At 51.3% G+C, this 24,688-nt stretch overlaps 29 non-coding genes across 29 annotated transcripts; 25 read left to right on the top strand and 4 right to left on the bottom strand.

Moving 5' to 3' along the window:
* Positions 1–1,197: 1,197 nt before the first annotated feature.
* On the top strand, positions 1,198–1,269 carry Trnap-ugg (transfer RNA proline (anticodon UGG)). Its single transcript has one exon. It is a non-coding gene; the product is annotated as a tRNA-Pro (tRNA).
* Positions 1,270–1,871: 602 nt separating this feature from the next.
* Positions 1,872–1,944, bottom strand: Trnav-uac (transfer RNA valine (anticodon UAC)). Its single transcript has one exon. It is a non-coding gene; the product is annotated as a tRNA-Val (tRNA).
* Positions 1,945–2,179: 235 nt separating this feature from the next.
* Positions 2,180–2,251, top strand: Trnap-cgg (transfer RNA proline (anticodon CGG)). Its single transcript has one exon. It is a non-coding gene; the product is annotated as a tRNA-Pro (tRNA).
* A 709-nt stretch (positions 2,252–2,960) lies between these two features.
* On the top strand, positions 2,961–3,032 carry Trnap-cgg (transfer RNA proline (anticodon CGG)). The gene has a single exon. It is a non-coding gene; the product is annotated as a tRNA-Pro (tRNA).
* A 709-nt stretch (positions 3,033–3,741) lies between these two features.
* Positions 3,742–3,813, top strand: Trnap-cgg (transfer RNA proline (anticodon CGG)). The gene has a single exon. It is a non-coding gene; the product is annotated as a tRNA-Pro (tRNA).
* Positions 3,814–4,522: 709 nt separating this feature from the next.
* On the top strand, positions 4,523–4,594 carry Trnap-cgg (transfer RNA proline (anticodon CGG)). The gene has a single exon. It is a non-coding gene; the product is annotated as a tRNA-Pro (tRNA).
* A 709-nt stretch (positions 4,595–5,303) lies between these two features.
* Positions 5,304–5,375, top strand: Trnap-cgg (transfer RNA proline (anticodon CGG)). Its single transcript has one exon. It is a non-coding gene; the product is annotated as a tRNA-Pro (tRNA).
* Positions 5,376–6,084: 709 nt separating this feature from the next.
* On the top strand, positions 6,085–6,156 carry Trnap-cgg (transfer RNA proline (anticodon CGG)). Its single transcript has one exon. It is a non-coding gene; the product is annotated as a tRNA-Pro (tRNA).
* Positions 6,157–6,865: 709 nt separating this feature from the next.
* Trnap-cgg (transfer RNA proline (anticodon CGG)) lies at positions 6,866–6,937 on the top strand. The gene has a single exon. It is a non-coding gene; the product is annotated as a tRNA-Pro (tRNA).
* Positions 6,938–7,646: 709 nt separating this feature from the next.
* Positions 7,647–7,718, top strand: Trnap-cgg (transfer RNA proline (anticodon CGG)). Its single transcript has one exon. It is a non-coding gene; the product is annotated as a tRNA-Pro (tRNA).
* Positions 7,719–9,544: 1,826 nt separating this feature from the next.
* On the top strand, positions 9,545–9,616 carry Trnap-ugg (transfer RNA proline (anticodon UGG)). The gene has a single exon. It is a non-coding gene; the product is annotated as a tRNA-Pro (tRNA).
* A 602-nt stretch (positions 9,617–10,218) lies between these two features.
* On the bottom strand, positions 10,219–10,291 carry Trnav-uac (transfer RNA valine (anticodon UAC)). Its single transcript has one exon. It is a non-coding gene; the product is annotated as a tRNA-Val (tRNA).
* A 235-nt stretch (positions 10,292–10,526) lies between these two features.
* On the top strand, positions 10,527–10,598 carry Trnap-cgg (transfer RNA proline (anticodon CGG)). Its single transcript has one exon. It is a non-coding gene; the product is annotated as a tRNA-Pro (tRNA).
* A 709-nt stretch (positions 10,599–11,307) lies between these two features.
* On the top strand, positions 11,308–11,379 carry Trnap-cgg (transfer RNA proline (anticodon CGG)). Its single transcript has one exon. It is a non-coding gene; the product is annotated as a tRNA-Pro (tRNA).
* A 709-nt stretch (positions 11,380–12,088) lies between these two features.
* Trnap-cgg (transfer RNA proline (anticodon CGG)) lies at positions 12,089–12,160 on the top strand. The gene has a single exon. It is a non-coding gene; the product is annotated as a tRNA-Pro (tRNA).
* Positions 12,161–12,869: 709 nt separating this feature from the next.
* Trnap-cgg (transfer RNA proline (anticodon CGG)) lies at positions 12,870–12,941 on the top strand. Its single transcript has one exon. It is a non-coding gene; the product is annotated as a tRNA-Pro (tRNA).
* A 709-nt stretch (positions 12,942–13,650) lies between these two features.
* On the top strand, positions 13,651–13,722 carry Trnap-cgg (transfer RNA proline (anticodon CGG)). Its single transcript has one exon. It is a non-coding gene; the product is annotated as a tRNA-Pro (tRNA).
* A 709-nt stretch (positions 13,723–14,431) lies between these two features.
* Trnap-cgg (transfer RNA proline (anticodon CGG)) lies at positions 14,432–14,503 on the top strand. Its single transcript has one exon. It is a non-coding gene; the product is annotated as a tRNA-Pro (tRNA).
* A 709-nt stretch (positions 14,504–15,212) lies between these two features.
* Trnap-cgg (transfer RNA proline (anticodon CGG)) lies at positions 15,213–15,284 on the top strand. The gene has a single exon. It is a non-coding gene; the product is annotated as a tRNA-Pro (tRNA).
* Positions 15,285–15,993: 709 nt separating this feature from the next.
* Positions 15,994–16,065, top strand: Trnap-cgg (transfer RNA proline (anticodon CGG)). The gene has a single exon. It is a non-coding gene; the product is annotated as a tRNA-Pro (tRNA).
* A 1,834-nt stretch (positions 16,066–17,899) lies between these two features.
* Positions 17,900–17,971, top strand: Trnap-ugg (transfer RNA proline (anticodon UGG)). The gene has a single exon. It is a non-coding gene; the product is annotated as a tRNA-Pro (tRNA).
* A 602-nt stretch (positions 17,972–18,573) lies between these two features.
* On the bottom strand, positions 18,574–18,646 carry Trnav-uac (transfer RNA valine (anticodon UAC)). Its single transcript has one exon. It is a non-coding gene; the product is annotated as a tRNA-Val (tRNA).
* A 235-nt stretch (positions 18,647–18,881) lies between these two features.
* Positions 18,882–18,953, top strand: Trnap-cgg (transfer RNA proline (anticodon CGG)). The gene has a single exon. It is a non-coding gene; the product is annotated as a tRNA-Pro (tRNA).
* Positions 18,954–19,662: 709 nt separating this feature from the next.
* Positions 19,663–19,734, top strand: Trnap-cgg (transfer RNA proline (anticodon CGG)). Its single transcript has one exon. It is a non-coding gene; the product is annotated as a tRNA-Pro (tRNA).
* A 709-nt stretch (positions 19,735–20,443) lies between these two features.
* Trnap-cgg (transfer RNA proline (anticodon CGG)) lies at positions 20,444–20,515 on the top strand. The gene has a single exon. It is a non-coding gene; the product is annotated as a tRNA-Pro (tRNA).
* Positions 20,516–21,224: 709 nt separating this feature from the next.
* Trnap-cgg (transfer RNA proline (anticodon CGG)) lies at positions 21,225–21,296 on the top strand. Its single transcript has one exon. It is a non-coding gene; the product is annotated as a tRNA-Pro (tRNA).
* Positions 21,297–23,131: 1,835 nt separating this feature from the next.
* Trnap-ugg (transfer RNA proline (anticodon UGG)) lies at positions 23,132–23,203 on the top strand. Its single transcript has one exon. It is a non-coding gene; the product is annotated as a tRNA-Pro (tRNA).
* Positions 23,204–23,805: 602 nt separating this feature from the next.
* Positions 23,806–23,878, bottom strand: Trnav-uac (transfer RNA valine (anticodon UAC)). Its single transcript has one exon. It is a non-coding gene; the product is annotated as a tRNA-Val (tRNA).
* A 235-nt stretch (positions 23,879–24,113) lies between these two features.
* Trnap-cgg (transfer RNA proline (anticodon CGG)) lies at positions 24,114–24,185 on the top strand. The gene has a single exon. It is a non-coding gene; the product is annotated as a tRNA-Pro (tRNA).
* The last annotated feature ends 503 nt before the right edge of the window (positions 24,186–24,688 follow it).

The following is a 24,688-nucleotide window of genomic DNA, read 5'->3' as shown; positions in this document are numbered from 1 at the left end:
GCCACAGCGCAAGGAGTCGGCGCCCGCCCTGCAATGCCCCCTGTCGTTGCACATTCCACCCGCCCTTTATCCTCTCCATGTCTGACTCACTACCCTAAATGACGCTGTAGTCGACGTGCTTATTACTATCGCTTTTGGAAGAACCAAGGCGCAGTATTCTAGTGACGAACCGGTATTGCAAATTTGGATTAAGTAAAAATTTGTTGTGTGGTCGAGCGACACCCCCGTCTCGCTCTTCCTAGATGATCGCTGCTGCGCGGAGTAACTCCTAGCGCGCCGATGGCTTCAGAGTTGGTCTTCTCGAAGTTTTGCTTTTGCACTGCATTCCGCAATCTTATAGTTACGTGCTTCGGTTTCCCGACGTTCTTGTGTTTAGTGCGTTCGGCTTCTCTTAACCCTTAGCCACCGCTTGCCGAAATTTCCACACCGTCATCTGTTGATCTGCAGAGCTCGATGAAGGTACCGCGGCCGTTCCTGAGCTCGCGAAACGGCCGAATCTGTAGTTGTTTCCAGATCTCTCCCACACAACGGCCTCCCGGAAGCTTGGATTACAGGAGTACGCCACTACTCCCAGCCGCTGAATTACCTTTGAAGCAGAATGACATGAGCTACACGCAGCTCCGATTTTTTTTTTTTTTTTTGGTGTCTGACCTACTTTGAAAGATTTTGTAGTCGATTTACTTACCACTATCGCTGTTGGAAGGAGGAAACCACGTGATAATCACACAGTATTCTAGAGACGATCAGGTAATGAAAATTTAGAATAAGTAAAACAGTATCAAAAGAAGTTGTGTGGTGGAGCGGCACATGCAATTCACGCTTCCTAGATGATCGTTGCTGCATAGAATAATTCTTTTGTCTGTGGCGTCTTCAGTATTCGTCTTCTGGAAGTTTTGCTTGCAATATATTCTTCAATATTTTCATTATGAGTTGGTGCTTGCTTTCCCGATGTTATTTTGTTTAGTGCATTCGCCTTCTCTTAACCCTGAGAAACCACATACGGAAACTGAGGCACTGCCGGCTGTTCATAAGCAGAGTTCGATGAAGTTATTTCGCTTTTTATTCGGTGCCTTTAATATTCTTCTCATCAGTGGTGAGTGCTGCCTGCAGAAAGCGCTTATCTTGCGAATTCACGTGAAAGTTTGTGTTCCCTGGGAGATGCACTACTTGTGATTAGCTTGAGTGGTGCGGGCAGGTGGCTCGTTGGTCTAGGGGTATGATTCCTGCTTTGGGTGCAGGAGGTCCCGGGTTCAAATCCCGGACGAGCCCTGCCATTTTGACCGTGCTGAAGAGTAGGTGGAACTCAGTCCCGGTTGCAGCTCCTCAATGAAGAGTAAGACGCCTGTTATATCACGTGGATATAACAAGAATCCGGCACCAGTAAAGTACGTAGGTGGAATTCGGTAGAAAGGCAGACGGTAATTTTTCTTGCAACGGAAAACAAGGTTGTCTTTGCGGAATATGTGCACCGTGAGTGGAGATTCAGCTTGATTGTGCGACAGTCTACCTTCATCTTACTAGCGACGGCAACAACCAATGGGTGGGACGTAAGACTGAGCGTGGCTAAGAGTTTCTCATTATTAGTTACCTTCACACTTTGACACAGCCGTGACAAGGCGAGTAGCGCGAGCTCAGGATAGCCAGTAGGAAGCGCACCTGAAGTAGCCCTGAAGAACCGGGTTGTAAATTTTGCCAGCCATAATGGAGCTAGGGGCGTTCTCAGTTACCAAATACCGGTGCAATAAGAGAGCAACAGTATTTGACAGTAAAATGACGCCCTATCCATCTAGAATATGACATTGATTGTCTCTGCATACGCATCCGTGAGGTCATCCCGGAAATGAAATCCGATAAGCGGATTAAAATTGTTGTGTTCCCGCCCGGGATCGAACCGGGGACCTTCTGCGTGTAAAGCAGACGTGATAACCGCTACACCACGGAAACGACGGATCGTCTGATGTGCCACCCGGAGACTCGTGGTAGCAACAGTTTTTCTTCTGTGTTAGCAAGGGCATCGGCTACGAGCTCTCTCCGATTCGTGAGGTTCCTATAGTACAAGAAGTCGATGAAAACAATCCAACCGCGACAGCCAGAGAGAACGCTGGGTGAGCTGCAGCCGTAGATGGTGAGACCATCCTCGGTGGCGTCATTCACATGCAGTGTGTTTTCGGAACGAACAGGCTCGTTGGTCTAGGGGTATGATTCCTGCTTCGGGTGCAGGAGGTCCCGGGTTCAAATCCCGGACGAGCCCTTGCGTTTTGTACAACGGTGTGCTAACAAACCGCATGGCGGCGGCTGTTTCGCGCATTTCCAGGCCTCCAAGTCAGCGCTAAATCCGACAACCAGTTCTGAAACAGTTTCATTTGAGCCATGTGCACCCTGCTGGTGGAACGTTTGAAGTTGATTTAAATGGTCACAGTAGAGATCGTAGCAAGTGTCTTGCTGAGTGCGACGAAAACGTGTTTCCGCCCGCAATCGAACCGGGGACCTTGTGCGTGTTAGGCAGACGTTATAACCGCTACACCACGGAAACTGCTACGCTCTGCCCTCCACATGTGATACAACTTGTAGGACGATCGCCATTGTGGCGTAAAAATCACAATGCCGGTATTTCGCATTCGTGTGAAACAATCGACAGCACCCTTGACTGCCTGAATGCCATGTCGAATAAGAGCTCAAGAAGTCATCGGAAACGCTCGAGGGAGAGTCCTCAGCAGCATCTGCTGCTCTTTCTTTCCTTACGAGATACCGTCGATTCGCGCAGTCGTTATTGCAAAAGATGTCACCAAAGGCGATCGCTTCGTTAGCGGCACGGCGCCTGGGCTCGGCGGCAGTACAAGAAGTCGATGAAAACAATCCAACCGCGACAGCCAGAGAGAACGCTGGGTGAGCTGCAGCCGTACATGGTGAGACCATCCTCGGTGGCGTCATTCACATGCAGTGTGTTTTCGGAACGAACAGGCTCGTTGGTCTAGGGGTATGATTCCTGCTTCGGGTGCAGGAGGTCCCGGGTTCAAATCCCGGACGAGCCCTTGCGTTTTGTACAACGGTGTGCTAACAAACCGCATGGCGGCGGCTGTTTCGCGCATTTCCAGGCCTCCAAGTCAGCGCTAAATCCGACAACCAGTTCTGAAACAGTTTCATTTGAGCCATGTGCACCCTGCTGGTGGAACGTTTGAAGTTGATTTAAATGGTCACAGTAGAGATCGTAGCAAGTGTCTTGCTGAGTGCGACGAAAACGTGTTTCCGCCCGCAATCGAACCGGGGACCTTGTGCGTGTTAGGCAGACGTTATAACCGCTACACCACGGAAACTGCTACGCTCTGCCCTCCACATGTGATACAACTTGTAGGACGATCGCCATTGTGGCGTAAAAATCACAATGCCGGTATTTCGCATTCGTGTGAAACAATCGACAGCACCCTTGACTGCCTGAATGCCATGTCGAATAAGAGCTCAAGAAGTCATCGGAAACGCTCGAGGGAGAGTCCTCAGCAGCATCTGCTGCTCTTTCTTTCCTTACGAGATACCGTCGATTCGCGCAGTCGTTATTGCAAAAGATGTCACCAAAGGCGATCGCTTCGTTAGCGGCACGGCGCCTGGGCTCGGCGGCAGTACAAGAAGTCGATGAAAACAATCCAACCGCGACAGCCAGAGAGAACGCTGGGTGAGCTGCAGCCGTACATGGTGAGACCATCCTCGGTGGCGTCATTCACATGCAGTGTGTTTTCGGAACGAACAGGCTCGTTGGTCTAGGGGTATGATTCCTGCTTCGGGTGCAGGAGGTCCCGGGTTCAAATCCCGGACGAGCCCTTGCGTTTTGTACAACGGTGTGCTAACAAACCGCATGGCGGCGGCTGTTTCGCGCATTTCCAGGCCTCCAAGTCAGCGCTAAATCCGACAACCAGTTCTGAAACAGTTTCATTTGAGCCATGTGCACCCTGCTGGTGGAACGTTTGAAGTTGATTTAAATGGTCACAGTAGAGATCGTAGCAAGTGTCTTGCTGAGTGCGACGAAAACGTGTTTCCGCCCGCAATCGAACCGGGGACCTTGTGCGTGTTAGGCAGACGTTATAACCGCTACACCACGGAAACTGCTACGCTCTGCCCTCCACATGTGATACAACTTGTAGGACGATCGCCATTGTGGCGTAAAAATCACAATGCCGGTATTTCGCATTCGTGTGAAACAATCGACAGCACCCTTGACTGCCTGAATGCCATGTCGAATAAGAGCTCAAGAAGTCATCGGAAACGCTCGAGGGAGAGTCCTCAGCAGCATCTGCTGCTCTTTCTTTCCTTACGAGATACCGTCGATTCGCGCAGTCGTTATTGCAAAAGATGTCACCAAAGGCGATCGCTTCGTTAGCGGCACGGCGCCTGGGCTCGGCGGCAGTACAAGAAGTCGATGAAAACAATCCAACCGCGACAGCCAGAGAGAACGCTGGGTGAGCTGCAGCCGTACATGGTGAGACCATCCTCGGTGGCGTCATTCACATGCAGTGTGTTTTCGGAACGAACAGGCTCGTTGGTCTAGGGGTATGATTCCTGCTTCGGGTGCAGGAGGTCCCGGGTTCAAATCCCGGACGAGCCCTTGCGTTTTGTACAACGGTGTGCTAACAAACCGCATGGCGGCGGCTGTTTCGCGCATTTCCAGGCCTCCAAGTCAGCGCTAAATCCGACAACCAGTTCTGAAACAGTTTCATTTGAGCCATGTGCACCCTGCTGGTGGAACGTTTGAAGTTGATTTAAATGGTCACAGTAGAGATCGTAGCAAGTGTCTTGCTGAGTGCGACGAAAACGTGTTTCCGCCCGCAATCGAACCGGGGACCTTGTGCGTGTTAGGCAGACGTTATAACCGCTACACCACGGAAACTGCTACGCTCTGCCCTCCACATGTGATACAACTTGTAGGACGATCGCCATTGTGGCGTAAAAATCACAATGCCGGTATTTCGCATTCGTGTGAAACAATCGACAGCACCCTTGACTGCCTGAATGCCATGTCGAATAAGAGCTCAAGAAGTCATCGGAAACGCTCGAGGGAGAGTCCTCAGCAGCATCTGCTGCTCTTTCTTTCCTTACGAGATACCGTCGATTCGCGCAGTCGTTATTGCAAAAGATGTCACCAAAGGCGATCGCTTCGTTAGCGGCACGGCGCCTGGGCTCGGCGGCAGTACAAGAAGTCGATGAAAACAATCCAACCGCGACAGCCAGAGAGAACGCTGGGTGAGCTGCAGCCGTACATGGTGAGACCATCCTCGGTGGCGTCATTCACATGCAGTGTGTTTTCGGAACGAACAGGCTCGTTGGTCTAGGGGTATGATTCCTGCTTCGGGTGCAGGAGGTCCCGGGTTCAAATCCCGGACGAGCCCTTGCGTTTTGTACAACGGTGTGCTAACAAACCGCATGGCGGCGGCTGTTTCGCGCATTTCCAGGCCTCCAAGTCAGCGCTAAATCCGACAACCAGTTCTGAAACAGTTTCATTTGAGCCATGTGCACCCTGCTGGTGGAACGTTTGAAGTTGATTTAAATGGTCACAGTAGAGATCGTAGCAAGTGTCTTGCTGAGTGCGACGAAAACGTGTTTCCGCCCGCAATCGAACCGGGGACCTTGTGCGTGTTAGGCAGACGTTATAACCGCTACACCACGGAAACTGCTACGCTCTGCCCTCCACATGTGATACAACTTGTAGGACGATCGCCATTGTGGCGTAAAAATCACAATGCCGGTATTTCGCATTCGTGTGAAACAATCGACAGCACCCTTGACTGCCTGAATGCCATGTCGAATAAGAGCTCAAGAAGTCATCGGAAACGCTCGAGGGAGAGTCCTCAGCAGCATCTGCTGCTCTTTCTTTCCTTACGAGATACCGTCGATTCGCGCAGTCGTTATTGCAAAAGATGTCACCAAAGGCGATCGCTTCGTTAGCGGCACGGCGCCTGGGCTCGGCGGCAGTACAAGAAGTCGATGAAAACAATCCAACCGCGACAGCCAGAGAGAACGCTGGGTGAGCTGCAGCCGTACATGGTGAGACCATCCTCGGTGGCGTCATTCACATGCAGTGTGTTTTCGGAACGAACAGGCTCGTTGGTCTAGGGGTATGATTCCTGCTTCGGGTGCAGGAGGTCCCGGGTTCAAATCCCGGACGAGCCCTTGCGTTTTGTACAACGGTGTGCTAACAAACCGCATGGCGGCGGCTGTTTCGCGCATTTCCAGGCCTCCAAGTCAGCGCTAAATCCGACAACCAGTTCTGAAACAGTTTCATTTGAGCCATGTGCACCCTGCTGGTGGAACGTTTGAAGTTGATTTAAATGGTCACAGTAGAGATCGTAGCAAGTGTCTTGCTGAGTGCGACGAAAACGTGTTTCCGCCCGCAATCGAACCGGGGACCTTGTGCGTGTTAGGCAGACGTTATAACCGCTACACCACGGAAACTGCTACGCTCTGCCCTCCACATGTGATACAACTTGTAGGACGATCGCCATTGTGGCGTAAAAATCACAATGCCGGTATTTCGCATTCGTGTGAAACAATCGACAGCACCCTTGACTGCCTGAATGCCATGTCGAATAAGAGCTCAAGAAGTCATCGGAAACGCTCGAGGGAGAGTCCTCAGCAGCATCTGCTGCTCTTTCTTTCCTTACGAGATACCGTCGATTCGCGCAGTCGTTATTGCAAAAGATGTCACCAAAGGCGATCGCTTCGTTAGCGGCACGGCGCCTGGGCTCGGCGGCAGTACAAGAAGTCGATGAAAACAATCCAACCGCGACAGCCAGAGAGAACGCTGGGTGAGCTGCAGCCGTACATGGTGAGACCATCCTCGGTGGCGTCATTCACATGCAGTGTGTTTTCGGAACGAACAGGCTCGTTGGTCTAGGGGTATGATTCCTGCTTCGGGTGCAGGAGGTCCCGGGTTCAAATCCCGGACGAGCCCTTGCGTTTTGTACAACGGTGTGCTAACAAACCGCATGGCGGCGGCTGTTTCGCGCATTTCCAGGCCTCCAAGTCAGCGCTAAATCCGACAACCAGTTCTGAAACAGTTTCATTTGAGCCATGTGCACCCTGCTGGTGGAACGTTTGAAGTTGATTTAAATGGTCACAGTAGAGATCGTAGCAAGTGTCTTGCTGAGTGCGACGAAAACGTGTTTCCGCCCGCAATCGAACCGGGGACCTTGTGCGTGTTAGGCAGACGTTATAACCGCTACACCACGGAAACTGCTACGCTCTGCCCTCCACATGTGATACAACTTGTAGGACGATCGCCATTGTGGCGTAAAAATCACAATGCCGGTATTTCGCATTCGTGTGAAACAATCGACAGCACCCTTGACTGCCTGAATGCCATGTCGAATAAGAGCTCAAGAAGTCATCGGAAACGCTCGAGGGAGAGTCCTCAGCAGCATCTGCTGCTCTTTCTTTCCTTACGAGATACCGTCGATTCGCGCAGTCGTTATTGCAAAAGATGTCACCAAAGGCGATCGCTTCGTTAGCGGCACGGCGCCTGGGCTCGGCGGCAGTACAAGAAGTCGATGAAAACAATCCAACCGCGACAGCCAGAGAGAACGCTGGGTGAGCTGCAGCCGTACATGGTGAGACCATCCTCGGTGGCGTCATTCACATGCAGTGTGTTTTCGGAACGAACAGGCTCGTTGGTCTAGGGGTATGATTCCTGCTTCGGGTGCAGGAGGTCCCGGGTTCAAATCCCGGACGAGCCCTTGCGTTTTGTACAACGGTGTGCTAACAAACCGCATGGCGGCGGCTGTTTCGCGCATTTCCAGGCCTCCAAGTCAGCGCTAAATCCGACAACCAGTTCTGAAACAGTTTCATTTGAGCCATGTGCACCCTGCTGGTGGAACGTTTGAAGTTGATTTAAATGGTCACAGTAGAGATCGTAGCAAGTGTCTTGCTGAGTGCGACGAAAACGTGTTTCCGCCCGCAATCGAACCGGGGACCTTGTGCGTGTTAGGCAGACGTTATAACCGCTACACCACGGAAACTGCTACGCTCTGCCCTCCACATGTGATACAACTTGTAGGACGATCGCCATTGTGGCGTAAAAATCACAATGCCGGTATTTCGCATTCGTGTGAAACAATCGACAGCACCCTTGACTGCCTGAATGCCATGTCGAATAAGAGCTCAAGAAGTCATCGGAAACGCTCGAGGGAGAGTCCTCAGCAGCATCTGCTGCTCTTTCTTTCCTTACGAGATACCGTCGATTCGCGCAGTCGTTATTGCAAAAGATGTCACCAAAGGCGATCGCTTCGTTAGCGGCACGGCGCCTGGGCTCGGCGGCAGCTCTACATGGAGGCACCAGCAGCCCCAGCCCCTCCAGGCCGCCGCCGGCGCCACAGCGCAAGGAGTCGGCGCCCGCCCTGCAATGCCCCCTGTCGTTGCACATTCCACCCGCCCTTTATCCTCTCCATGTCTGACTCACTACCCTAAATGACGCTGTAGTCGACGTGCTTATTACTATCGCTTTTGGAAGAACCAAGGCGCAGTATTCTAGTGACGAACCGGTATTGCAAATTTGGATTAAGTAAAAATTTGTTGTGTGGTCGAGCGACACCCCCGTCTCGCTCTTCCTAGATGATCGCTGCTGCGCGGAGTAACTCCTAGCGCGCCGATGGCTTCAGAGTTGGTCTTCTCGAAGTTTTGCTTTTGCACTGCATTCCGCAATCTTATAGTTACGTGCTTCGGTTTCCCGACGTTCTTGTGTTTAGTGCGTTCGGCTTCTCTTAACCCTTAGCCACCGCTTGCCGAAATTTCCACACCGTCATCTGTTGATCTGCAGAGCTCGATGAAGGTACCGCGGCCGTTCCTGAGCTCGCGAAACGGCCGAATCTGTAGTTGTTTCCAGATCTCTCCCACACAACGGCCTCCCGGAAGCTTGGATTACAGGAGTACGCCACTACTCCCAGCCGCTGAATTACCTTTGAAGCAGAATGACATGAGCTACACGCAGCTCCGATTTTTTTTTTTTTTGGTGTCTGACCTACTTTGAAAGATTTTGTAGTCGATTTACTTACCACTATCGCTGTTGGAAGGAGGAAACCACGTGATAATCACACAGTATTCTAGAGACGATCAGGTAATGAAAATTTAGAATAAGTAAAACAGTATCAAAAGAAGTTGTGTGGTGGAGCGGCACATGCAATTCACGCTTCCTAGATGATCGTTGCTGCATAGAATAATTCTTTTGTCTGTGGCGTCTTCAGTATTCGTCTTCTGGAAGTTTTGCTTGCAATATATTCTTCAATATTTTCATTATGAGTTGGTGCTTGCTTTCCCGATGTTATTTTGTCTAGTGCATTCGCCTTCTCTTAACCCTGAGAAACCACATACGGAAACTGAGGCACTGCCGGCTGTTCATAAGCAGAGTTCGATGAAGTTATTTCGCTTTTTATTCGGTGCCTTTAATATTCTTCTCATCAGTGGTGAGTGCTGCCTGCAGAAAGCGCTTATCTTGCGAATTCACGTGAAAGTTTGTGTTCCCTGGGAGATGCACTACTTGTGATTAGCTTGAGTGGTGCGGGCAGGTGGCTCGTTGGTCTAGGGGTATGATTCCTGCTTTGGGTGCAGGAGGTCCCGGGTTCAAATCCCGGACGAGCCCTGCCATTTTGACCGTGCTGAAGAGTAGGTGGAACTCAGTCCCGGTTGCAGCTCCTCAATGAAGAGTAAGACGCCTGTTATATCACGTGGATATAACAAGAATCCGGCACCAGTAAAGTACGTAGGTGGAATTCGGTAGAAAGGCAGACGGTAATTTTTCTTGCAACGGAAAACAAGGTTGTCTTTGCGGAATATGTGCACCGTGAGTGGAGATTCAGCTTGATTGTGCGACAGTCTACCTTCATCTTACTAGCGACGGCAACAACCAATGGGTGGGACGTAAGACTGAGCGTGGCTAAGAGTTTCTCATTATTAGTTACCTTCACACTTTGACACAGCCGTGACAAGGCGAGTAGCGCGAGCTCAGGATAGCCAGTAGGAAGCGCACCTGAAGTAGCCCTGAAGAACCGGGTTGTAAATTTTGCCAGCCATAATGGAGCTAGGGGCGTTCTCAGTTACCAAATACCGGTGCAATAAGAGAGCAACAGTATTTGACAGTAAAATGACGCCCTATCCATCTAGAATATGACATTGATTGTCTCTGCATACGCATCCGTGAGGTCATCCCGGAAATGAAATCCGATAAGCGGATTAAAATTGTTGTGTTCCCGCCCGGGATCGAACCGGGGACCTTCTGCGTGTAAAGCAGACGTGATAACCGCTACACCACGGAAACGACGGATCGTCTGATGTGCCACCCGGAGACTCGTGGTAGCAACAGTTTTTCTTCTGTGTTAGCAAGGGCATCGGCTACGAGCTCTCTCCGATTCGTGAGGTTCCTATAGTACAAGAAGTCGATGAAAACAATCCAACCGCGACAGCCAGAGAGAACGCTGGGTGAGCTGCAGCCGTACATGGTGAGACCATCCTCGGTGGCGTCATTCACATGCAGTGTGTTTTCGGAACGAACAGGCTCGTTGGTCTAGGGGTATGATTCCTGCTTCGGGTGCAGGAGGTCCCGGGTTCAAATCCCGGACGAGCCCTTGCGTTTTGTACAACGGTGTGCTAACAAACCGCATGGCGGCGGCTGTTTCGCGCATTTCCAGGCCTCCAAGTCAGCGCTAAATCCGACAACCAGTTCTGAAACAGTTTCATTTGAGCCATGTGCACCCTGCTGGTGGAACGTTTGAAGTTGATTTAAATGGTCACAGTAGAGATCGTAGCAAGTGTCTTGCTGAGTGCGACGAAAACGTGTTTCCGCCCGCAATCGAACCGGGGACCTTGTGCGTGTTAGGCAGACGTTATAACCGCTACACCACGGAAACTGCTACGCTCTGCCCTCCACATGTGATACAACTTGTAGGACGATCGCCATTGTGGCGTAAAAATCACAATGCCGGTATTTCGCATTCGTGTGAAACAATCGACAGCACCCTTGACTGCCTGAATGCCATGTCGAATAAGAGCTCAAGAAGTCATCGGAAACGCTCGAGGGAGAGTCCTCAGCAGCATCTGCTGCTCTTTCTTTCCTTACGAGATACCGTCGATTCGCGCAGTCGTTATTGCAAAAGATGTCACCAAAGGCGATCGCTTCGTTAGCGGCACGGCGCCTGGGCTCGGCGGCAGTACAAGAAGTCGATGAAAACAATCCAACCGCGACAGCCAGAGAGAACGCTGGGTGAGCTGCAGCCGTACATGGTGAGACCATCCTCGGTGGCGTCATTCACATGCAGTGTGTTTTCGGAACGAACAGGCTCGTTGGTCTAGGGGTATGATTCCTGCTTCGGGTGCAGGAGGTCCCGGGTTCAAATCCCGGACGAGCCCTTGCGTTTTGTACAACGGTGTGCTAACAAACCGCATGGCGGCGGCTGTTTCGCGCATTTCCAGGCCTCCAAGTCAGCGCTAAATCCGACAACCAGTTCTGAAACAGTTTCATTTGAGCCATGTGCACCCTGCTGGTGGAACGTTTGAAGTTGATTTAAATGGTCACAGTAGAGATCGTAGCAAGTGTCTTGCTGAGTGCGACGAAAACGTGTTTCCGCCCGCAATCGAACCGGGGACCTTGTGCGTGTTAGGCAGACGTTATAACCGCTACACCACGGAAACTGCTACGCTCTGCCCTCCACATGTGATACAACTTGTAGGACGATCGCCATTGTGGCGTAAAAATCACAATGCCGGTATTTCGCATTCGTGTGAAACAATCGACAGCACCCTTGACTGCCTGAATGCCATGTCGAATAAGAGCTCAAGAAGTCATCGGAAACGCTCGAGGGAGAGTCCTCAGCAGCATCTGCTGCTCTTTCTTTCCTTACGAGATACCGTCGATTCGCGCAGTCGTTATTGCAAAAGATGTCACCAAAGGCGATCGCTTCGTTAGCGGCACGGCGCCTGGGCTCGGCGGCAGTACAAGAAGTCGATGAAAACAATCCAACCGCGACAGCCAGAGAGAACGCTGGGTGAGCTGCAGCCGTACATGGTGAGACCATCCTCGGTGGCGTCATTCACATGCAGTGTGTTTTCGGAACGAACAGGCTCGTTGGTCTAGGGGTATGATTCCTGCTTCGGGTGCAGGAGGTCCCGGGTTCAAATCCCGGACGAGCCCTTGCGTTTTGTACAACGGTGTGCTAACAAACCGCATGGCGGCGGCTGTTTCGCGCATTTCCAGGCCTCCAAGTCAGCGCTAAATCCGACAACCAGTTCTGAAACAGTTTCATTTGAGCCATGTGCACCCTGCTGGTGGAACGTTTGAAGTTGATTTAAATGGTCACAGTAGAGATCGTAGCAAGTGTCTTGCTGAGTGCGACGAAAACGTGTTTCCGCCCGCAATCGAACCGGGGACCTTGTGCGTGTTAGGCAGACGTTATAACCGCTACACCACGGAAACTGCTACGCTCTGCCCTCCACATGTGATACAACTTGTAGGACGATCGCCATTGTGGCGTAAAAATCACAATGCCGGTATTTCGCATTCGTGTGAAACAATCGACAGCACCCTTGACTGCCTGAATGCCATGTCGAATAAGAGCTCAAGAAGTCATCGGAAACGCTCGAGGGAGAGTCCTCAGCAGCATCTGCTGCTCTTTCTTTCCTTACGAGATACCGTCGATTCGCGCAGTCGTTATTGCAAAAGATGTCACCAAAGGCGATCGCTTCGTTAGCGGCACGGCGCCTGGGCTCGGCGGCAGTACAAGAAGTCGATGAAAACAATCCAACCGCGACAGCCAGAGAGAACGCTGGGTGAGCTGCAGCCGTACATGGTGAGACCATCCTCGGTGGCGTCATTCACATGCAGTGTGTTTTCGGAACGAACAGGCTCGTTGGTCTAGGGGTATGATTCCTGCTTCGGGTGCAGGAGGTCCCGGGTTCAAATCCCGGACGAGCCCTTGCGTTTTGTACAACGGTGTGCTAACAAACCGCATGGCGGCGGCTGTTTCGCGCATTTCCAGGGTTCCAAGTCAGCGCTAAATCCGACAACCAGTTCTGAAACAGTTTCATTTGAGCCATGTGCACCCTGCTGGTGGAACGTTTGAAGTTGATTTAAATGGTCACAGTAGAGATCGTAGCAAGTGTCTTGCTGAGTGCGACGAAAACGTGTTTCCGCCCGCAATCGAACCGGGGACCTTGTGCGTGTTAGGCAGACGTTATAACCGCTACACCACGGAAACTGCTACGCTCTGCCCTCCACATGTGATACAACTTGTAGGACGATCGCCATTGTGGCGTAAAAATCACAATGCCGGTATTTCGCATTCGTGTGAAACAATCGACAGCACCCTTGACTGCCTGAATGCCATGTCGAATAAGAGCTCAAGAAGTCATCGGAAACGCTCGAGGGAGAGTCCTCAGCAGCATCTGCTGCTCTTTCTTTCCTTACGAGATACCGTCGATTCGCGCAGTCGTTATTGCAAAAGATGTCACCAAAGGCGATCGCTTCGTTAGCGGCACGGCGCCTGGGCTCGGCGGCAGTACAAGAAGTCGATGAAAACAATCCAACCGCGACAGCCAGAGAGAACGCTGGGTGAGCTGCAGCCGTACATGGTGAGACCATCCTCGGTGGCGTCATTCACATGCAGTGTGTTTTCGGAACGAACAGGCTCGTTGGTCTAGGGGTATGATTCCTGCTTCGGGTGCAGGAGGTCCCGGGTTCAAATCCCGGACGAGCCCTTGCGTTTTGTACAACGGTGTGCTAACAAACCGCATGGCGGCGGCTGTTTCGCGCATTTCCAGGGTTCCAAGTCAGCGCTAAATCCGACAACCAGTTCTGAAACAGTTTCATTTGAGCCATGTGCACCCTGCTGGTGGAACGTTTGAAGTTGATTTAAATGGTCACAGTAGAGATCGTAGCAAGTGTCTTGCTGAGTGCGACGAAAACGTGTTTCCGCCCGCAATCGAACCGGGGACCTTGTGCGTGTTAGGCAGACGTTATAACCGCTACACCACGGAAACTGCTACGCTCTGCCCTCCACATGTGATACAACTTGTAGGACGATCGCCATTGTGGCGTAAAAATCACAATGCCGGTATTTCGCATTCGTGTGAAACAATCGACAGCACCCTTGACTGCCTGAATGCCATGTCGAATAAGAGCTCAAGAAGTCATCGGAAACGCTCGAGGGAGAGTCCTCAGCAGCATCTGCTGCTCTTTCTTTCCTTACGAGATACCGTCGATTCGCGCAGTCGTTATTGCAAAAGATGTCACCAAAGGCGATCGCTTCGTTAGCGGCACGGCGCCTGGGCTCGGCGGCAGTACAAGAAGTCGATGAAAACAATCCAACCGCGACAGCCAGAGAGAACGCTGGGTGAGCTGCAGCCGTACATGGTGAGACCATCCTCGGTGGCGTCATTCACATGCAGTGTGTTTTCGGAACGAACAGGCTCGTTGGTCTAGGGGTATGATTCCTGCTTCGGGTGCAGGAGGTCCCGGGTTCAAATCCCGGACGAGCCCTTGCGTTTTGTACAACGGTGTGCTAACAAACCGCATGGCGGCGGCTGTTTCGCGCATTTCCATGCCTCCAAGTCAGCGCTAAATCCGACAACCAGTTCTGAAACAGTTTCATTTGAGCCATGTGCACCCTGCTGGTGGAACGTTTGAAGTTGATTTAAATGGTCACAGTAGAGATCGTAGCAAGTGTCTTGCTGAGTGCGACGAAAACGTGTTTCCGCCCGCAATCGAACCGGGGACCTTGTGCGTGTTAGGCAGACGTTATAACCGCTACACCACGGAAACTGCTACGCTCTGCCCTCCACATGTGATACAACTTGTAGGACGATCGCCATTGTGGCGTAAAAATCACAATGCCGGTATTTCGCATTCGTGTGAAACAATCGACAGCACCCTTGACTGCCTGAATGCCATGTCGAATAAGAGCTCAAGAAGTCATCGGAAACGCTCGAGGGAGAGTCCTCAGCAGCATCTGCTGCTCTTTCTTTCCTTACGAGATACCGTCGATTCGCGCAGTCGTTATTGCAAAAGATGTCACCAAAGGCGATCGCTTCGTTAGCGGCACGGCGCCTGGGCTCGGCGGCAGTACAAGAAGTCGATGAAAACAATCCAACCGCGACAGCCAGAGAGAACGCTGGGTGAGCTGCAGCCGTACATGGTGAGACCATCCTCGGTGGCGTCATTCACATGCAGTGTGTTTTCGGAACGAACAGGCTCGTTGGTCTAGGGGTATGATTCCTGCTTCGGGTGCAGGAGGTCCCGGGTTCAAATCCCGGACGAGCCCTTGCGTTTTGTACAACGGTGTGCTAACAAACCGCATGGTGGCGGCTGTTTCGCGCATTTCCAGGGTTCCAAGTCAGCGCTAAATCCGACAACCAGTTCTGAAACAGTTTCATTTGAGCCATGTGCACCCTGCTGGTGGAACGTTTGAAGTTGATTTAAATGGTCACAGTAGAGATCGTAGCAAGTGTCTTGCTGAGTGCGACGAAAACGTGTTTCCGCCCGCAATCGAACCGGGGACCTTGTGCGTGTTAGGCAGACGTTATAACCGCTACACCACGGAAACTGCTACGCTCTGCCCTCCACATGTGATACAACTTGTAGGACGATCGCCATTGTGGCGTAAAAATCACAATGCCGGTATTTCGCATTCGTGTGAAACAATCGACAGCACCCTTGACTGCCTGAATGCCATGTCGAATAAGAGCTCAAGAAGTCATCGGAAACGCTCGAGGGAGAGTCCTCAGCAGCATCTGCTGCTCTTTCTTTCCTTACGAGATACCGTCGATTCGCGCAGTCGTTATTGCAAAAGATGTCACCAAAGGCGATCGCTTCGTTAGCGGCACGGCGCCTGGGCTCGGCGGCAGTACAAGAAGTCGATGAAAACAATCCAACCGCGACAGCCAGAGAGAACGCTGGGTGAGCTGCAGCCGTACATGGTGAGACCATCCTCGGTGGCGTCATTCACATGCAGTGTGTTTTCGGAACGAACAGGCTCGTTGGTCTAGGGGTATGATTCCTGCTTCGGGTGCAGGAGGTCCCGGGTTCAAATCCCGGACGAGCCCTTGCGTTTTGTACAACGGTGTGCTAACAATCCGCATGGCGGCGGCTGTTTCGCGCATTTCCAGGCCTCCAAGTCAGCGCTAAATCCGACAACCAGTTCTGAAACAGTTTCATTTGAGCCATGTGCACCCTGCTGGTGGAACGTTTGAAGTTGATTTAAATGGTCACAGTAGAGATCGTAGCAAGTGTCTTGCTGAGTGCGACGAAAACGTGTTTCCGCCCGCAATCGAACCGGGGACCTTGTGCATGTTAGGCAGACGTTATAACCGCTACACCACGGAAACTGCTACGCTCTGCCCTCCACATGTGATACAACTTGTAGGACGATCGCCATTGTGGCGTAAAAATCACAATGCCGGTATTTCGCATTCGTGTGAAACAATCGACAGCACCCTTGACTGCCTGAATGCCATGTCGAATAAGAGCTCAAGAAGTCATCGGAAACGCTCGAGGGAGAGTCCTCAGCAGCATCTGCTGCTCTTTCTTTCCTTACGAGATACCGTCGATTCGCGCAGTCGTTATTGCAAAAGATGTCACCAAAGGCGATCGCTTCGTTAGCGGCACGGCACGGCGCCTGGGCTCGGCGGCAGCTCTACATGGAGGCACCAGCAGCCCCAGCCCCTCCAGGCCGCCGCCGGCGCCACAGCGCAAGGAGTCGGCGCCCGCCCTGCAATGCCCCCTGTCGTTGCACATTCCACCCGCCCTTTATCCTCTCCATGTCTGACTCACTACCCTAAATGACGCTGTAGTCGACGTGCTTATTACTATCGCTTTTGGAAGAACCAAGGCGCAGTATTCTAGTGACGAACCGGTATTGCAAATTTGGATTAAGTAAAAATTTGTTGTGTGGTCGAGCGACACCCCCGTCTCGCTCTTCCTAGATGATCGCTGCTGCGCGGAGTAACTCCTAGCGCGCCGATGGCTTCAGAGTTGGTCTTCTCGAAGTTTTGCTTTTGCACTGCATTCCGCAATCTTATAGTTACGTGCTTCGGTTTCCCGACGTTCTTGTGTTTAGTGCGTTCGGCTTCTCTTAACCCTTAGCCACCGCTTGCCGAAATTTCCACACCGTCATCTGTTGATCTGCAGAGCTCGATGAAGGTACCGCGGCCGTTCCTGAGCTCGCGAAACGGCCGAATCTGTAGTTGTTTCCAGATCTCTCCCACACAACGGCCTCCCGGAAGCTTGGATTACAGGAGTACGCCACTACTCCCAGCCGCTGAATTACCTTTGAAGCAGAATGACATGAGCTACACGCAGCTCCGATTTTTTTTTTTTTTTTTGGTGTCTGACCTACTTTGAAAGATTTTGTAGTCGATTTACTTACCACTATCGCTGTTGGAAGGAGGAAACCACGTGATAATCACACAGTATTCTAGAGACGATCAGGTAATGAAAATTTAGAATAAGTAAAACAGTATCAAAAGAAGTTGTGTGGTGGAGCGGCACGTGCAATTCACGCTTCCTAGATGATCGTTGCTGCATAGAATAATTCTTTTGTCTGTGGCGTCTTCAGTATTCGTCTTCTGGAAGTTTTGCTTGCAATATATTCTTCAATATTTTCATTATGAGTTGGTGCTTGCTTTCCCGATGTTATTTTGTTTAGTGCATTCGCCTTCTCTTAACCCTGAGAAACCACATACGGAAACTGAGGCACTGCCGGCTGTTCATAAGCAGAGTTCGATGAAGTTATTTCGCTTTTTATTCGGTGCCTTTAATATTCTTCTCATCAGTGGTGAGTGCTGCCTGCAGAAAGCGCTTATCTTGCGAATTCACGTGAAAGTTTGTGTTCCCTGGGAGATGCACTACTTGTGATTAGCTTGAGTGGTGCGGGCAGGTGGCTCGTTGGTCTAGGGGTATGATTCCTGCTTTGGGTGCAGGAGGTCCCGGGTTCAAATCCCGGACGAGCCCTGCCATTTTGACCGTGCTGAAGAGTAGGTGGAACTCAGTCCCGGTTGCAGCTCCTCAATGAAGAGTAAGACGCCTGTTATATCACGTGGATATAACAAGAATCCGGCACCAGTAAAGTACGTAGGTGGAATTCGGTAGAAAGGCAGACGGTAATTTTTCTTGCAACGGAAAACAAGGTTGTCTTTGCGGAATATGTGCACCGTGAGTGGAGATTCAGCTTGATTGTGCGACAGTCTACCTTCATCTTACTAGCGACGGCAACAACCAATGGGTGGGACGTAAGACTGAGCGTGGCTAAGAGTTTCTCATTATTAGTTACCTTCACACTTTGACACAGCCGTGACAAGGCGAGTAGCGCGAGCTCAGGATAGCCAGTAGGAAGCGCACCTGAAGTAGCCCTGAAGAACCGGGTTGTAAATTTTGCCAGCCATAATGGAGCTAGGGGCGTTCTCAGTTACCAAATACCGGTGCAATAAGAGAGCAACAGTATTTGACAGTAAAATGACGCCCTATCCATCTAGAATATGACATTGATTGTCTCTGCATACGCATCCGTGAGGTCATCCCGGAAATGAAATCCGATAAGCGGATTAAAATTGTTGTGTTCCCGCCCGGGATCGAACCGGGGACCTTCTGCGTGTAAAGCAGACGTGATAACCGCTACACCACGGAAACGACGGATCGTCTGATGTGCCACCCGGAGACTCGTGGTAGCAACAGTTTTTCTTCTGTGTTAGCAAGGGCATCGGCTACGAGCTCTCTCCGATTCGTGAGGTTCCTATAGTACAAGAAGTCGATGAAAACAATCCAACCGCGACAGCCAGAGAGAACGCTGGGTGAGCTGCAGCCGTACATGGTGAGACCATCCTCGGTGGCGTCATTCACATGCAGTGTGTTTTCGGAACGAACAGGCTCGTTGGTCTAGGGGTATGATTCCTGCTTCGGGTGCAGGAGGTCCCGGGTTCAAATCCCGGACGAGCCCTTGCGTTTTGTACAACGGTGTGCTAACAAACCGCATGGCGGCGGCTGTTTCGCGCATTTCCAGGCCTCCAAGTCAGCGCTAAATCCGACAACCAGTTCTGAAACAGTTTCATTTGAGCCATGTGCACCCTGCTGGTGGAACGTTTGAAGTTGATTTAAATGGTCACAGTAGAGATCGTAGCAAGTGTCTTGCTGAGTGCGACGAAAACGTGTTTCCGCCCGCAATCGAACCGGGGACCTTGTGCGTGTTAGGCAGACGTTATAACCGCTACACCACGGAAACTGCTACGCTCTGCCCTCCACATGTGATACAACTTGTAGGACGATCGCCATTGTGGCGTAAAAATCACAATGCCGGTATTTCGCATTCGTGTGAAACAATCGACAGCACCCTTGACTGCCTGAATGCCATGTCGAATAAGAGCTCAAGAAGTCATCGGAAACGCTCGAGGGAGAGTCCTCAGCAGCATCTGCTGCTCTTTCTTTCCTTACGAGATACCGTCGATTCGCGCAGTCGTTATTGCAAAAGATGTCACCAAAGGCGATCGCTTCGTTAGCGGCACGGCGCCTGGGCTCGGCGGCAGTACAAGAAGTCGATGAAAACAATCCAACCGCGACAGCCAGAGAGAACGCTGGGTGAGCTGCAGCCGTACATGGTGAGACCATCCTCGGTGGCGTCATTCACATGCAGTGTGTTTTCGGAACGAACAGGCTCGTTGGTCTATGGGTATGATTCCTGCTTCGGGTGCAGGAGGTCCCGGGTTCAAATCCCGGACGAGCCCTTGCGTTTTGTACAACGGTGTGCTAACAAACCGCATGGCGGCGGCTGTTTCGCGCATTTCCAGGCCTCCAAGTCAGCGCTAAATCCGACAACCAGTTCTGAAACAGTTTCATTTGAGCCATGTGCACCCTGCTGGTGGAACGTTTGAAGTTGATTTAAATGGTCACAGTAGAGATCGTAGCAAGTGTCTTGCTGAGTGCGACGAAAACGTGTTTCCGCCCGCAATCGAACCGGGGACCTTGTGCGTGTTAGGCAGACGTTATAACCGCTACACCACGGAAACTGCTACGCTCTGCCCTCCACATGTGATACAACTTGTAGGACGATCGCCATTGTGGCGTAAAAATCACAATGCCGGTATTTCGCATTCGTGTGAAACAATCGACAGCACCCTTGACTGCCTGAATGCCATGTCGAATAAGAGCTCAAGAAGTCATCGGAAACGCTCGAGGGAGAGTCCTCAGCAGCATCTGCTGCTCTTTCTTTCCTTACGAGATACCGTCGATTCGCGCAGTCGTTATTGCAAAAGATGTCACCAAAGGCGATCGCTTCGTTAGCGGCACGGCGCCTGGGCTCGGCGGCAGTACAAGAAGTCGATGAAAACAATCCAACCGCGACAGCCAGAGAGAACGCTGGGTGAGCTGCAGCCGTACATGGTGAGACCATCCTCGGTGGCGTCATTCACATGCAGTGTGTTTTCGGAACGAACAGGCTCGTTGGTCTAGGGGTATGATTCCTGCTTCGGGTGCAGGAGGTCCCGGGTTCAAATCCCGGACGAGCCCTTGCGTTTTGTACAACGGTGTGCTAACAAACCGCATGGCGGCGGCTGTTTCGCGCATTTCCAGGCCTCCAAGTCAGCGCTAAATCCGACAACCAGTTCTGAAACAGTTTCATTTGAGCCATGTGCACCCTGCTGGTGGAACGTTTGAAGTTGATTTAAATGGTCACAGTAGAGATCGTAGCAAGTGTCTTGCTGAGTGCGACGAAAACGTGTTTCCGCCCGCAATCGAACCGGGGACCTTGTGCGTGTTAGGCAGACGTTATAACCGCTACACCACGGAAACTGCTACGCTCTGCCCTCCACATGTGATACAACTTGTAGGACGATCGCCATTGTGGCGTAAAAATCACAATGCCGGTATTTCGCATTCGTGTGAAACAATCGACAGCACCCTTGACTGCCTGAATGCCATGTCGAATAAGAGCTCAAGAAGTCATCGGAAACGCTCGAGGGAGAGTCCTCAGCAGCATCTGCTGCTCTTTCTTTCCTTACGAGATACCGTCGATTCGCGCAGTCGTTATTGCAAAAGATGTCACCAAAGGCGATCGCTTCGTTAGCGGCACGGCGCCTGGGCTCGGCGGCAGTACAAGAAGTCGATGAAAACAATCCAACCGCGACAGCCAGAGAGAACGCTGGGTGAGCTGCAGCCGTACATGGTGAGACCATCCTCGGTGGCGTCATTCACATGCAGTGTGTTTTCGGAACGAACAGGCTCGTTGGTCTAGGGGTATGATTCCTGCTTCGGGTGCAGGAGGTCCCGGGTTCAAATCCCGGACGAGCCCTTGCGTTTTGTACAACGGTGTGCTAACAAACCGCATGGCGGCGGCTGTTTCGCGCATTTCCAGGCCTCCAAGTCAGCGCTAAATCCGACAACCAGTTCTGAAACAGTTTCATTTGAGCCATGTGCACCCTGCTGGTGGAACGTTTGAAGTTGATTTAAATGGTCACAGTAGAGATCGTAGCAAGTGTCTTGCTGAGTGCGACGAAAACGTGTTTCCGCCCGCAATCGAACCGGGGACCTTGTGCGTGTTAGGCAGACGTTATAACCGCTACACCACGGAAACTGCTACGCTCTGCCCTCCACATGTGATACAACTTGTAGGACGATCGCCATTGTGGCGTAAAAATCACAATGCCGGTATTTCGCATTCGTGTGAAACAATCGACAGCACCCTTGACTGCCTGAATGCCATGTCGAATAAGAGCTCAAGAAGTCATCGGAAACGCTCGAGGGAGAGTCCTCAGCAGCATCTGCTGCTCTTTCTTTCCTTACGAGATACCGTCGATTCGCGCAGTCGTTATTGCAAAAGATGTCACCAAAGGCGATCGCTTCGTTAGCGGCACGGCGCCTGGGCTCGGCGGCAGCTCTACATGGAGGCACCAGCAGCCCCAGCCCCTCCAGGCCGCCGCCGGCGCCACAGCGCAAGGAGTCGGCGCCCGCCCTGCAATGCCCCCTGTCGTTGCACATTCCACCCGCCCTTTATCCTCTCCATGTCTGACTCACTACCCTAAATGACGCTGTAGTCGACGTGCTTATTACTATCGCTTTTGGAAGAACCAAGGCGCAGTATTCTAGTGACGAACCGGTATTGCAAATTTGGATTAAGTAAAAATTTGTTGTGTGGTCGAGCGACACCCCCGTCTCGCTCTTCCTAGATGATCGCTGCTGCGCGGAGTAACTCCTAGCGCGCCGATGGCTTCAGAGTTGGTCTTCTCGAAGTTTTGCTTTTGCACTGCATTCCGCAATCTTATAGTTACGTGCTTCGGTTTCCCGACGTTCTTGTGTTTAGTGCGTTCGGCTTCTCTTAACCCTTAGCCACCGCTTGCCGAAATTTCCACACCGTCATCTGTTGATCTGCAGAGCTCGATGAAGGTACCGCGGCCGTTCCTGAGCTCGCGAAACGGCCGAATCTGTAGTTGTTTCCAGATCTCTCCCACACAACGGCCTCCCGGAAGCTTGGATTACAGGAGTACGCCACTACTCCCAGCCGCTGAATTACCTTTGAAGCAGAATGACATGAGCTACACGCAGCTCCGATTTTTTTTTTTTTTTTTTTTTTTGGTGTCTGACCTACTTTGAAAGATTTTGTAGTCGATTTACTTACCACTATCGCTGTTGGAAGGAGGAAACCACGTGATAATCACACAGTATTCTAGAGACGATCAGGTAATGAAAATTTAGAATAAGTAAAACAGTATCAAAAGAAGTTGTGTGGTGGAGCGGCACATGCAATTCACGCTTCCTAGATGATCGTTGCTGCGTAGAATAATTCTTTTGTCTGTGGCGTCTTCAGTATTCGTCTTCTGGAAGTTTTGCTTGCAATATATTCTTCAATATTTTCATTATGAGTTGGTGCTTGCTTTCCCGATGTTATTTTGTTTAGTGCATTCGCCTTCTCTTAACCCTGAGAAACCACATACGGAAACTGAGGCACTGCCGGCTGTTCATAAGCAGAGTTCGATGAAGTTATTTCGCTTTTTATTCGGTGCCTTTAATATTCTTCTCATCAGTGGTGAGTGCTGCCTGCAGAAAGCGCTTATCTTGCGAATTCACGTGAAAGTTTGTGTTCCCTGGGAGATGCACTACTTGTGATTAGCTTGAGTGGTGCGGGCAGGTGGCTCGTTGGTCTAGGGGTATGATTCCTGCTTTGGGTGCAGGAGGTCCCGGGTTCAAATCCCGGACGAGCCCTGCCATTTTGACCGTGCTGAAGAGTAGGTGGAACTCAGTCCCGGTTGCAGCTCCTCAATGAAGAGTAAGACGCCTGTTATATCACGTGGATATAACAAGAATCCGGCACCAGTAAAGTACGTAGGTGGAATTCGGTAGAAAGGCAGACGGTAATTTTTCTTGCAACGGAAAACAAGGTTGTCTTTGCGGAATATGTGCACCGTGAGTGGAGATTCAGCTTGATTGTGCGACAGTCTACCTTCATCTTACTAGCGACGGCAACAACCAATGGGTGGGACGTAAGACTGAGCGTGGCTAAGAGTTTCTCATTATTAGTTACCTTCACACTTTGACACAGCCGTGACAAGGCGAGTAGCGCGAGCTCAGGATAGCCAGTAGGAAGCGCACCTGAAGTAGCCCTGAAGAACCGGGTTGTAAATTTTGCCAGCCATAATGGAGCTAGGGGCGTTCTCAGTTACCAAATACCGGTGCAATAAGAGAGCAACAGTATTTGACAGTAAAATGACGCCCTATCCATCTAGAATATGACATTGATTGTCTCTGCATACGCATCCGTGAGGTCATCCCGGAAATGAAATCCGATAAGCGGATTAAAATTGTTGTGTTCCCGCCCGGGATCGAACCGGGGACCTTCTGCGTGTAAAGCAGACGTGATAACCGCTACACCACGGAAACGACGGATCGTCTGATGTGCCACCCGGAGACTCGTGGTAGCAACAGTTTTTCTTCTGTGTTAGCAAGGGCATCGGCTACGAGCTCTCTCCGATTCGTGAGGTTCCTATAGTACAAGAAGTCGATGAAAACAATCCAACCGCGACAGCCAGAGAGAACGCTGGGTGAGCTGCAGCCGTACATGGTGAGACCATCCTCGGTGGCGTCATTCACATGCAGTGTGTTTTCGGAACGAACAGGCTCGTTGGTCTAGGGGTATGATTCCTGCTTCGGGTGCAGGAGGTCCCGGGTTCAAATCCCGGACGAGCCCTTGCGTTTTGTACAACGGTGTGCTAACAAACCGCATGGCGGCGGCTGTTTCGCGCATTTCCAGGCCTCCAAGTCAGCGCTAAATCCGACAACCAGTTCTGAAACAGTTTCATTTGAGCCATGTGCACCCTGCTGGTGGAACGTTTGAAGTTGATTTAAATGGTCACAGTAGAGATCGTAGCAAGTGTCTTGCTGAGTGCGACGAAAACGTGTTTCCGCCCGCAATCGAACCGGGGACCTTGTGCGTGTTAGGCAGACGTTATAACCGCTACACCACGGAAACTGCTACGCTCTGCCCTCCACATGTGATACAACTTGTAGGACGATCGCCATTGTGGCGTAAAAATCACAATGCCGGTATTTCGCATTCGTGTGAAACAATCGACAGCACCCTTGACTGCCTGAATGCCATGTCGAATAAGAGCTCAAGAAGTCATCGGAAACGCTCGAGGGAGAGTCCTCAGCAGCATCTGCTGCTCTTTCTTTCCTTACGAGATACCGTCG

This window comes from Schistocerca nitens, chromosome 2 (genome assembly GCF_023898315.1).
Source record: "Schistocerca nitens isolate TAMUIC-IGC-003100 chromosome 2, iqSchNite1.1, whole genome shotgun sequence".
NCBI classification, from domain to species: domain Eukaryota; kingdom Metazoa; phylum Arthropoda; class Insecta; order Orthoptera; family Acrididae; genus Schistocerca; species Schistocerca nitens.
The sequence above is the reverse complement of the archived record's forward strand: the minus strand, read 5'-3'. Positions and strand labels throughout refer to the sequence as shown.